The following is a 10,735-nucleotide window of genomic DNA, read 5'->3' as shown; positions in this document are numbered from 1 at the left end:
TTCTTCTTTTTATAAGGAAGTGATGTCTACCATGTTTCTGTCCTGATGTTCTTATCCTTTCCTTCTGAGAGGCTTCTCTTTTTGTAGTAAATAAACCTGTTCAGCAATTACTCCTGAGGATTCTGTGTATTGAATTGGAGTGTGATTTAGGTGAAATTATTAAAACCTCCTAGTGTACTCTGGGCCATTTAAATAGGGATTTTAAAATTTTAGTCTGACTGAGCTTCTCAGTTATCCCACCTTGATCATATTAAGTGAACAGTCAAGTTAAGCCAATAAGCATTTATTAAGTGCCTTCTATGTGCCAGATATTTTGCTAAGCACACACAGGATTCTGTCTTGGCTCCTCTTCTCTTCTCCCTCTATACCATTTTATTTGGTGTTCTTATCAACTCCCATAATTACTATCTCTATGCTGATGATTCTAAAATATACTTTTCCCGCCCCCCTCCCCCAACTTCTATATTGGCCTATAATCTTGCATCTCCAACTGCCTTTTAGATATCTCTAACTGGGTGTCTAGTAGACATCTTAAACACGTGTCCCAAAGTGAACTATATCTTTCTCTTTAAATCTTTGCCCCTTCCTACCTTCCCTATTACTGTAGAGGGCAACACCATCCTCCCAGTCCCTCAGGCTCACAACCCAAGAGTCATACTGGGTTCCTCACTATCTTTTGCTCCTCACCTCCCATACCCATGTCCAAACTGTTGCCAAGGCCTCTCAGTTTCATGTTTGCAATACCTTGCAATAGCCCCCTTCTCTTCTTTGACACTGCCATGACTCTGGTGCAGCCCCTCATCACTTCACACCTAGACTATTGCCATAGGCTGTTGCTGAATATGCCTGCCTCAAGTATCTCCCCACTCCAATCCGTCCTCTGTTAGACCACTAAAGGAATTTTTCCAAAGTACAAGTTTGATCTTGTCACCTCCCATGAAATTAATTCCAATTGCTCCATATTCCTTCTAAGATGAAATAAAAAATTCTCTGGTATTCAAAGCCTTTCATAACACAATTCCCTCCTGTATTTCTAGTCTCTTTGCACCTTATTCCCTGACACTGGCCCCATTCTAGGTCTATGAGCAAGACATTCTATCTTACATCTCTAGGCATTTTCTCTGGCTGTTCCCCACGTCTTGAATGTTCTCCCTCCTTATCTTCATCTGTTGGCTGTAAGGGGCACTGACCGCCACACCATCTGGGACGCCACACTGATGGACATCAGGTAAACTGAGTCCGGAGAAGGGAAGGGTGAACAAGATGGCGCTGGAAGGGACGACCCCACCCCTGGTTTGTTGTTGTCACTATAGTTCCAGCTTGTGTTCATTTCTATAGTTTCGGGTTTGCTTAGGTGTGTTACTATGGTTCACTGGGCTAGCTGGCAGAGACTATATAATCAGAGTGCTTGCTTGAATAAATCGGAGTTGCTTCACTGACCCGCTCTCCCACCTCGTTCTTTTACTCGTGAGCTCCACAGGAGGACCAGCAGCCTGCTGGCCAGGCATAAGACTTACTCCTCTCGGTAAGCTATGCCATAACCATAGCAGTTGGCTCTTCTGGCATCCTTTAAATCCAGACTAAAATCCCATATTTTACAGGAAGCCTTTCCCAAGTACTCCTAATTATAGTTCCTTTCTTCTCTTATTTATTTATCCTGTATAAGGTTTGTTTGTACATGTTTTTGTGTGTTGCCTCCCTCTTTAGATTGTGATTTCCTTGAGAGAAGGGACTGTCTTTTGCCTTTTTTTGTATCCCCAATATTTAGCATGGTACCTGGCACATAGTAAGCACTTAAGTGTTTATTGACTATTGAAAACACTCTGGACAGAGGAACAGTAGGGAAGAGAGAGAGTTAATAATATTAGACTTAAAATCTGAGATTGAAACCCAGATCCTCTATGCTTAGTAGAGGACACTCTGGAGATTAACTAAGTGACAAAAAGCTCCATTTTGGAGCTTTGAATATAGGACCACCTGTGTGGGACCACAGAATCATAAACATAAAGCTGGAAAAGAGTTCAGAGGTCATCTGGTTCAATGTCTTCAGTTTTTAAAATTAATATTTCTTTTCAAAAATCAAACACACCTTTTCTCCATCCCCCCTCAACTGAAAAAGAGAAACAAAACCTCTACTACCAATAAATATAGTCAAGCAAAACAAATTCCCCCAATAACCACTTGCAAATAAGAGAAAACGAAACCATCCTTCAGTCTGTACTCTTCACCTATATCTCTGTCTGCTACTCATCTGGAGTTGGACAACATGTTTCATCATGAGTCTTCTGGAAGTGAAGTTGGTCATTGAGTTTCTAGGTCTTTCAAAGTTTTTTTGTCTTTATAGTATCATTATTGTATAATTTTTTTTCCTAATTCTGCTCTTATACTATATTGATTTATAAAATCTTTCTGGATTTCTCAGAAACCATTCCTTTCCTCATTTCTTACAACACAATAGCATTCTATGACATTCAAATACCAAAACTTGTTCAATCACTCCTGAATTGATGGTCACCTTTTCAGTTTCCATTTTTTTCTGATACCAAATAAAAAGCTACTATAAATATTTTTATACGTTCTTAGAGATTTTTTTTTGTTTTTCTAGGAGTAATTCCTTCCCTTAATCTACTCTCTAATTCTCTCTTCTCCGTTTTCCCTTCCATTTCCCTGTTGAGTGAAATGTTGTGTGTTTGTGTACGTGCATTGTATTGTTCTCTCTTTTGATCAGTTTGAGATCAAAGTTCATGTATTGCTTACTTCCCCTCTCCTTTTCTTTTTGTGTTTTTTAGACTTATCTTTCAACACCCTAATTATATAAAATAGTTTTTCCAGTCCTCGACTCCATTCTCCCCCCAGAGTATTCTTCTACTCTTCTTTTAAGCTCATGAAAGCATGTCACAACTATTTCAAGGCCCTCTGTCTAGTTAGAGTCCCTTTATGATCCCTGATTGTGATAGGGTTTTAATTCTCTCTATTAGAACATAAACAATTTATTATTAGTCCTTTATGATTGTTAACTTATGATTAACTAAAAAAATTTTTCTTGACTCCTGTTTGTTCTTCAAAGTGTCTATACAGTTCTGATGTTTTCATCAGGTGTTAAGAAATCTTTTATTTTATTCAAGGTCCATTTTTCCTGTATAGGACTAGTTTTATTGGATGTTATTCTTTTTATTTATTTATTCATTCATTTGTTTATTCATTCATTCATTTATTTATTCATTAATTAATTCATTTGTTTATTTATAGATTTTGGCATTCATTTCCTCAAAATTTTGAGTTCCAATTTTTCTCCCTATCTCTCCCCTTCCCCCATCTCATAATACCTTGCATAATGATTACCCCTTCCCTCAATGTACCCTCCCTTCTATCACACCCCACCCTTCTTTTATCCCCATCTTCTCTCTTTTCTTGTAGGGCAAGATAAATTTCTATACCACATTACTTGTGTTTCTTATTTTCCAGTTATAAGCAATAATAATTCTCAATATTCGTTTCTAATACTTTGAATTCCAACTTGTCTCTCTCTCTCCCTCCCTACCCATCCCCACTGAGTAGGCAAGCAATTAAATAGAGGCTATATATGTGTCTTTTTGCAAAAGACTTCCATAATAATCATGTTGTGTAATACTAACTATATTGTCCTCTATCTTACCCTGTCCCCCCTTTTTAGATTCTCTCATTTGACCTTGTCCCTTCCCAAAAGTGTTTACTTCTAGTTACTCCCTTCTCCCATTTGCCCTCCCTTTTATCATCCTCCTCACTCCACTTGTCCCCTCCTCCCCTACTTTTCTGTAGTGTAAGATAGATTTTCCATCCAAATTTAGTGAGTATGTTATTCCCTCCTTAAGCCATATGTGAAGAGGGTAAGCTTCACTTTTCCCCCTCACCTTCTCCCTTTTCCCCTCCATTGAACAAGATTTTTCTTATATTTTTTATGTGTTATAGCCTGCCCCATTCCATTTCTCACTTTCTCCTCCTAGTATTTTCCTCCCTCACCCTTTAATTTTAATTTTTAATTTTTTTATCATCTTGATTCAACTCAACCTGTACTCTCTGTCTATGTGTGTGTGTGTGTGTGTGTGTGTGTGTGTGTGTGTGTGTGTGTGTGTGCATAATCTCTCCACCTACCCAAAAACTGAGAAAAGTCTCAAGAGTTATAAATATTTTCTTTCCATGTGGAATGTAAGCAGTTCGGCTTTAGAAAGTCCTTTATGATTTCTCTTTACTGTTTACCTTTTCATGCTTCTCTTGATTCTTGTGTCTGAAAGTCAAATTTTCTATTCAGTTCTGGTCTTTCCATCCAGAATCTTGAAAGTCCTCCATATCATTGAATGACCATTTTTTCCCTTGAAGTGCTATACTCAGTTTTGCTGGGTAGGTGATTTTTGGCTTTAATCCCAGTTTCTTTGAATTCTGGAATATCCTATTCCAAGCCCTTTGATCCCTTAATGTAGAAAATGCCAGGTCCTGTGTTATCCTTATCATATTTCCCCAATACTCAAATTGTGTCTCTCTAGCTGCTTGCAATATGTTCTCCTTGACCTGGGAACTCTGAAATTTGGCCACAATATTCCTAGGAGTTTCTCTTTTTGGATCTCTTTCAGGAGGTGACAATTAGATTCTTTCAATAATTATTTTCCTTCTGGTTCTAGAATATCAGGGCAGTTTTCCTTGATAATTTAATGGAAGATAATGTCTAGACTTTTTTTTGATCATGGCTTTCAGGTAGTCCCCAAGTTTTTAAATTGTCTCTTCTGGATCTATTTTCCAGGTCAGTTGTTTTTCCAATGAGATATTTCATATTATCTTCTGTTTTTTCATTCTTTTGTTTTGGTTTTGTAATTTCTTGGTGTATCATAAAGTCATTAGCTTCCCTCAGCTCCACTCTCATTTTTAAAGAACTATTTTCTTCAGTGAGCTTTTGAATTTCTTTTTCCATTTGGGTAATTCTGCATTTTAAAGCCTTCTTCTCTTTATTGGCTTTTTGGACATCTTTTTCCAATTGGGTTAGCCTATTTTTAAAGGTGTTAACTTTCTTCAGTATTTTTTGGGTCTCCTTTAGCAAACTGTTGACTCACTTTTCAACCTGTTCCATGGCCTGAGCCCACTGCATATTCATTTTGGAGGTACTGGATGCACAAGCTTTGACTTCCTCTGACAGTATGCATTGTTCTTCCTCATCTGAAAGGATGGAAGGAGACACCTGTTCACCAAGAAAGTAACCTTCTATGGTCTAATTTTTTTCCTTTTTTAGGCATTTTCTCATCCAGTTACTTGACTTCTGAATGCTTTGTCAAGAGGAGGATCTGGCTGAGATTCAGATCAGATGCTCAACTCCCCCAGGGACTTTGGGTGGAGGCGGGGTGACCACTGAAGGCTGAGGTTCAGATCAGCTGCTCAATTCTGCCAGAGACTTTAAGCTGAGCTGCCTGGACAATGGACTCAGGCTGCTTCCATGTAGCTGCCTGCTGTCTGCCACCCAGTGCTGCCGCTGCCTGGGTCTAGTGCTGGGGGAACCCCATTCTCCTCTCTCCCAGCTGAGAAAATCCTCTCACACTGACCTTTGGAGTTTTCTTTGTCTCTTGTGGGTTGAGGGATCTGGGACCCTCTCTGCTGGGAATTCTGCCCTGGAGGTCTGTTCAGGTCCTGTTCTTTCCAGTGCCATGTGGTCAGGGCTGTGCTCCCCTTTTCTCAGTATCCCATGAGATAGACCTTTCTTGTCAGCCTTCCAGGTTGCCTTTGGCTGGAAACCTCTTTCACTCTGTTGTTTTGTGGCTTCTGCTTCTCTAGAATTTGTTGAGAGTCATTTTTTACAGGTATTTTGTGGGCTGTAGGGTAAGCCTTAGAGTATATGTGTCTTTCTACTCCATCATCTTGGCTCCACCCCTGGATAAGTTATTCTTGGTTGTAAGCCTATGCCTCTTCTTTTTGGAATATCTTATTTTCAAAGTCTCTGTTCATTTAAAGTGGTGGTTGCTAAATCTTGTGCGATTTTGCTTGTAGCTCCTTGGTTGTTGAATTCTTTCTGATTCCTTGCAATATTATTTCTTTGACCCAGAAGCATTGGATTTTGCCTAGAATATTTCTGAAATTTTCAATAGGGGTTTCTTTCATGAAGTGAATTCTTTCTACTTGTCCTTTGCTCTCTAATTCTGAGATTTGAACATTTTAAAATTGAAATATTATATCTAGTTTGCTTTTTTGGTCAAAACTTTCAGGTAGTCCAATGACTCTTAAATCATGTCTCCTTAATCTCTTTTCTAGGCTTGTTAATTTTTCTATGAGGGATCTTCTCTGTATATATTTTTTCAGTTTTGGGACTTTGTTTTAATATTTCTTATTGTCTCATGGAATCATTGGTTTCCATTTGAGCTATTCTAGTTGTCAGGGCATTTGAATTTTGGGTGAGTTTTATACCTTTTATTCGAAGATGTTAATTCCCTTTCCAATTCTTTCTTCCACAGCTCCCATTTATTCTCTATTTTTTTTTTAGATTTTCATTTCAATTATGAAAAATGTAACTCTTTTTTCTTAGCTCTTGCTTCATCTTTTCCAGGAATTCTAGTTGAACTTGTGTCCAAGATATGTTTTTCTTTTCTTGTAGCTGTTTTGGAATTTTCTTCTGAGTTTATGTTTTGACTGTTGCTGTCATTACAATAGCTATTTATGGTGGGATTTTCTTTTTTTGCATTTTTGTTTATTCTTCCAGTCTACTTTTTGCCTTTGAACTTTATATTAAGGTCAGACTCTTCCTGCTTCTGGAGGGAAGACTTGGGATGAGATTATGTTCTTTAGGATCCTTCTGCTGTATTCTCATAAGTATTGAGTGTTGTGTCATTCCTGTGGATCTATAAGCTTTTAGTGATCCCAAAGTGTTCTGATCCAAGACAAAGTCTGATCCCTCCCAGCCTCTTCTCTCTCTCTCCCCCCTCATCTGAGTTCTGCAAGTTCTTCACCTGTGCTTGATTAAGACTGTGCAATTATCTCCCTAGTTGATAGTTTCTGGACTCATTCACTGTCAGTCAGCTGGGAAACTGCAGATTTAGAGTGACAAGTAGATATTTAACAAGTAATTGCCAAATTATGTGGAAATTCAAAAAGAATTCTGAGCTATGAGAGTATCTGGGATGGTATTATTTTGAGGTCAGTGAAAAGGGGAAGGTCAGGATAGGAACTGAGATGTAAGGTTTCTCTTGGTGCCCCTGTGACCACAATACCTGCATGTTTGCTCAATCTACTTTCACAAGCTGACAGATCTCCCTTCCTTTCATTTTCTCTCCTGGCCCTGCAGGGTTCTATGGAGGATATAGTCTCAGTATGATGAAATCACTGTACTTATTTTTAATTAACTTGGTTTACTTCGCTTCAGAGGTCAAGAGGAAATAAATGGCTTCTTGAGTCTGGAAGATAGGCTTAGCATGGAACCAGGCTAAAGTAATTATAGCCCCCTGACCAGGAAAGAAAAGAACAAGGGGATGGCTGTATTGTCTGTATATGCTCTTGGCATACTCAGAGATAGAGCCACAGTTATGACTTGGTTATGACAATGGGAATTAGCTCTGAGTTTCCTGAGTTCTCTTAGTTGTAGATCCTCCTGTAGCTTGTACAGAGGAGTGCTAAAGTGATGGGCTAAAGTATTCCATTTCTACAGAGGTTCAGGAAGGCTTCTCTGTAGGCCAATTAACAAAAAGGCTGGATGCCTCCCAGGAATCCCACAGCCTGAGCCCAAAGGGGCTGTAGCTTGACCCCAAAAGGGTCTGTGGCAAATCATTCAAAAGGTAAGAAGATAGGTTGCATTTTACCACCAGGAATAGCCAAATTCAAGTCAACAATTCAAGCATACCTACTCTTTTCTACTATGCAAGCTCCCAACTTCCTTTCTGAGACAAGAATGAGTCCTTCAAGGGACCTAATACTCAGACAACCCACAGCAGTAGCTTAGCAGATAACAATGAGAAAATTCCTTTCCCATTCCAGCATATCTACTCTTTGCTTCTTATCAAGCCATGGCAAGTATACCTTGGAGAGTGGAGGGAATTTGTAACCTTTTACCCAAGCCTGTTAAGAACTCAACTTTTCACTTTTTTTATTTTGATGTAAACAGAGTGAATCACACTAGATAAGTAGGCACAAATGAGTTTAGACAGATTCCTGATCTCATTTCATTATCTTTCCACCAAAATCTGCCCTTCTTTCAAACCTTTCTATTTCTTTTGAGAGTACTGCCATCTTTCTAGTCACCTGGGTTGATAATCTTAGTGTCATCCTATGCCCTTCACAGTTCCTCTCCCTACATAGCCAATCACCTGGCAATTCTTGTCATTTCTTCCTCTCCTTCTTTTCCTTCTTTCTCCTCTTCACTCACAAAACCACCACCATAGACCTAGCCTTCAATACCTCTTTCTTAGACTATTTTAGTAGTCTTTTGGTTGATCTCCCTGCCCCAAGTCTCTTCCTCTTCAATCTAGGCTTTACTCACCGGACAAAATTGGTTATCTAAAGCTCAAGTCTGAACATATATTATTTATACTTAATACTTTGATGGTTACCAATCAACTCTAAGATCAAATACTATTTGAACTTTTCCTCATATTTTTTACATAACTATTGATGTATAAGTTTTATAATATATTTCATTAATATAGCAGAACAGCAACTAGGTGGTATAGCATATAGATCTGGTCCAGGAGTGAGGAAAACCTGAGTTTAAATCTGGTCTCAGACACTTGTGAGCTGTGTGACCCTGGACAATCACTTAATCCTGTTTGCCTTAGTTTCCTCATCTGCAAAATGGTCTGAAGAAGGAAAGGGTAAGCCACTCCAGAATCTTTGCCAAGAAAATTCCAAATGAGTTATGAAGAGTAAGACACAACTGAAAAGAAAGAACAACAGCAACATGTATATTATTTGTAAATAAGTAAATTTACATACATTGTATACACACACACATATATGACATGAATGATTAATTTAAAAATGATAAGGATACACAAACAAACAAAAAGCTCAGAGAAGACTCCTCTGCCCCTTTCCCTCATTTTCAGAAGTCCTTCCCATGCCAGCTAAATCTTCAATTAGTTTGATTTTAATTAAACTCAATTCAATTCAGTTCAACTGAATTCAACAGCCAATTTTTAAGGAGGTAGACTGGTCATACATCCAGAAAGGAAGTTTAGATGATATGCAGATATCCTTCAGATATCAAAAGACCAAGACAGAGAATATGGACAAGAATATCATAGAGGGGAGATGGCATGGATACTGCTCAACCTGTCAGCCACAGAATCTGTCCTACAAAACATTGAGGTTAATGGTGCTTTCTCAAACTGTGCTCAATTTCTCCCATGACTGTTTGTACCTACAAAGGTTGATAGTTTGGGAGTTTTATGTCTGGTACCGGATTCTCTGTCAAGTGAAAGCCTCTCATCTAAATAGAACTGGTTCCAACATTCACAAGAATTTCCTGAAAATCGTGGTTCTCTCTGAGTATGCAGTGTTCTGCTCTTTCTTGGAAAGCAGTTTCCCCCTTTTGCCAGATTAGCCTGTAGTGATTGTATGAAAGGCTAGAAATCCATGAGATTTATTCAGGGGATCCCAAGGGATTGTGGGAAATATTCTCCTCTCTTGGCTAGGGCAAGAAATCTCTTCCCATATACTGGCAAACTTTGCTAAGGATTAGGGCTAAGGTTTTAGAATGTCACTGTTTTGTTTTTTTGGCTTTGTGGCATATAGGGCTTATGCTAATATTATAATTTAAGAGTTACCTTTATGGAATTGTTTTACATAGACAGCTTTCCATGATGGCTGTCAGCAACCCTTAGTAAAACTTACCCCAACAATGAAGCTTCTGCCTGCTGTAGACACCTCAATTTATTTTGGGGAAACATAGAACATAGGGTGGTTTCAGTGGGACTATGGGCATTTCCTCCTAAGGGGAAATTCAGAGTAAATCTTCTTCTGTTGTATACCTCTTGTCTCTTAGAACTGATAGAACCAAGTGGAAGGAGGAAAAGAAATAAGAATAGTGGTTACATCATCTTCCCTATGTGCTCTTGCTGGGAGGACAATGATGTAGATCATGCACAATTAGTGAGATCACCAAGAAAAAAAAATAATTTGCTAAAATTACAGGTGCTATCATATCATAATAATCACTGAGGGGCTAAGATCCTCTAGGACTTGTTCATGACTCCTTTTTTATGTAGATACTATCCTTAAGTTTATCCATTAAAGTCCTACTCTGATGCCTCAGATTGGCTTGGGGATGATACAGGATTCTCAAAAGCTATGTTGGAGAGTCACAAGAAATGGAAGCATCTATAAAATTGGAAAGGCTTTGAGTGCAAACCTAGGTATAGATCCTAGCAGTGCAGCTTAGCTTTGATAAGTCCACTACCAGAAGTTTAGCTACTCAGGTGGTTGAGCAGTAGCTTTGATTCTAGCAACCCATGCAACTAAGGCATGAAGAAGCATTCTGAGTGTTACAAGTGCCCACCCTGATCATAGATTTAGAGCTGATAAGGACCTTAGTGGTCATCTAGTCCAACTTCCTCATTTTACATAGCAGGAAACAGGAGGCCCAGAGAGATTGAGTCACTTGTGATGTTGGAATAGATCCTCAGGAGCAGAATCAGGACTCTAATCCAGATACCCCTCTTGATATCCAATGCTGTTTCAGTATAATATACTATCCTTCTTAAACTGATATAATTATGAGGAACTCAGATCTGGT

The 10,735-nt window shown here is 38.7% G+C and overlaps 1 protein-coding gene across 2 annotated transcripts in view; it reads left to right on the top strand.

Annotated features, from left to right (window-relative positions):
- Nucleotides 1-109: 109 nt before the first annotated feature.
- LOC140519708 (major urinary protein 20-like) overlaps nucleotides 110-10,735 on the top strand; it is a 71,822-nt gene continuing 61,196 nt past the window's right edge. For both annotated transcript variants that reach the window (XM_072633014.1, XM_072633015.1), the window contains exon 1: nucleotides 110-1,525. The gene's annotated coding sequence lies outside the window, so the exon portion shown is untranslated. The remainder of the gene's footprint in view (nucleotides 1,526-10,735) is intronic.

Source organism: Notamacropus eugenii, chromosome 1, assembly GCF_028372415.1.
Source record: "Notamacropus eugenii isolate mMacEug1 chromosome 1, mMacEug1.pri_v2, whole genome shotgun sequence".
Taxonomy (NCBI): Eukaryota; Metazoa; Chordata; class Mammalia; order Diprotodontia; family Macropodidae; genus Notamacropus; species Notamacropus eugenii.
Note: the sequence above shows the minus strand (reverse complement) of the source record. Positions and strands in the feature narration are given on the sequence as shown.